Source organism: Triticum aestivum, unplaced genomic scaffold (genome assembly GCF_018294505.1).
Source record: "Triticum aestivum cultivar Chinese Spring unplaced genomic scaffold, IWGSC CS RefSeq v2.1 scaffold39103, whole genome shotgun sequence".
NCBI lineage: Eukaryota > Viridiplantae > Streptophyta > Magnoliopsida > Poales > Poaceae > Triticum > Triticum aestivum.
Window position 1 is genome coordinate 1 of NW_025259026.1, and position 1742 is coordinate 1742.

The 1742-nt window shown below is 50.7% G+C and overlaps 3 non-coding genes and 1 pseudogene across 3 annotated transcripts; all 4 read left to right on the forward strand.

The window, feature by feature from the left end:
• Positions 1-372: 372 nt before the first annotated feature.
• LOC123177696 (5S ribosomal RNA) lies at positions 373-491 on the forward strand. Its single transcript, XR_006489064.1, has one exon. It is a non-coding gene; the product is annotated as a 5S ribosomal RNA (ribosomal RNA).
• A 301-nt stretch (positions 492-792) lies between these two features.
• LOC123177695 (5S ribosomal RNA) lies at positions 793-911 on the forward strand. The gene has a single exon (XR_006489063.1). It is a non-coding gene; the product is annotated as a 5S ribosomal RNA (ribosomal RNA).
• Positions 912-1213: 302 nt separating this feature from the next.
• LOC123177697 (5S ribosomal RNA) lies at positions 1214-1332 on the forward strand. The gene has a single exon (XR_006489065.1). It is a non-coding gene; the product is annotated as a 5S ribosomal RNA (ribosomal RNA).
• A 301-nt stretch (positions 1333-1633) lies between these two features.
• LOC123177698 (uncharacterized) lies at positions 1634-1742 on the forward strand (annotated as a pseudogene).

A 1742-nucleotide genomic window follows, 5' to 3' on the forward strand; every position in this document is an offset into this window, starting at 1 on the left:
GAAGTTAAGCGTGCTTGGGCGAGAGTAGTACTAGGATGGGTGACCTCCTGGGAAGTCCTCGTGTTGCATTCCCTTTTTAATTTTTTTTGCACCGCGTGCAAAACAAAACGCACGAGCGCGACGTATGTTTAGCACGTTTTATTATTTTGCACGTTTACGGTAAGTTTTAGCTCGCTGCTCATTATTCACGCGTCTAGCGGCGGCAAGCGTGTTCTGAAAGGGGTCGAAACCATGGTAAATAGGCACTGGTGCAGTTGAACCGTGGTAAAACTCGTCTCCGTAGTTGAGCGGGAGCGGCCAAAGGAATGTGCAATCGTGTGTAGTGGAGCTGGGAGGGGCAAGCATAAGGGACGAAGACGGGGGTAACATGTCGGATGCGATCATACCAGCACTAAAGCACCGGATCCCATCAGAACTCCGAAGTTAAGCCTGCTTGGGCGAGAGTAGTACTAGGATGGGTGACCTCCTGGGAAGTCCTCGTGTTGCATTCCCTTTTTAATTTTTTTGCACCGCGTGCAAAACAAAACGCACGAGCGCGAGGTATGTTTAGCACGTTTTATTATTTTGCACGTTTACGGTAAGTTTTAGCTCGCTGCTCATTATTCACGCGTCTAGCGGCGGCAAGCGTGTTCTGAAAGGGGTCGAAACCATGGTAAATAGGCACTGGTGCAGTTGAACCATGGTAAAACTCGTCTCCGTAGTTGAGCGGGAGCGGCCAAAGGAATGTGCAATCGTGTGTGTAGTGGAGCTGGGAGGGGCAAGCATAAGGGACGAAGACGGGGGTAACATGTCGGATGCGATCATACCAGCACTAAAGCACCGGATCCCATCAGAACTCCGAAGTTAAGCGTGCTTGGGCGAGAGTAGTACTAGGATGGGTGACCTCCTCGGAAGTCCTCGTGTTGCATTCCCTTTTTAATTTTTTTTGCACCGCGTGCAAAACAAAACGCACGAGCGCGACGTATGTTTAGCACGTTTTATTATTTTGCACGTTTACGGTAAGTTTTAGCTCGCTGCTCATTATTCACGCGTCTAGCGGCGGCAAGCGTGTTCTGAAAGGGGTCGAAACCATGGTAAATAGGCACTGGTGCAGTTGAACCGTGGTAAAACTCGTCTCCGTAGTTGAGCGGGAGCGGCCAAAGGAATGTGCAATCGTGTGTGTAGTGGAGCTGGGAGGGGCAAGCATAAGGGACGAAGACGGGGGTAACATGTCGGATGGGATCATACCAGCACTAAAGCACTGGATCCCATCAGAACTCCGAAGTTAAGCGTGCTTGGGCGAGAGTAGTACTAGGATGGGTGACCTCCTGGGAAGTCCTCGTGTTGCATTCCCTTATTAATTTTTTTGCACCGCGTGCAAAACAAAACGCACGAGCGCGACGTATGTTTAGCACGTTTTATTATTTTGCACGTTTACGGTAAGTTTTAGCTCGCTGCTCATTATTCACGCGTCTAGCGGCGGCAAGCGTGTTCTGAAAGGGGTCGAAACCATGGTAAATAGGCACTGGTGCAGTTGAACCGTGGTAAAACTCGTCTCCGTAGTTGAGCGGGAGCGGCCAAAGGAATGTGCAATCGTGTGTGTAGTGGAGCTGGGAGGGGCAAGCATAAGGGACGAAGACGGGGGTAACATGTCGGATGCGATCATACCAGCACTAAAGCACCGGATCCCATCAGAACTCCGAAGTTAAGCGTGCTTGGGCGAGAGTAGTACTAGGATGGGTGACCTCCTGGGAAGTCCTCGT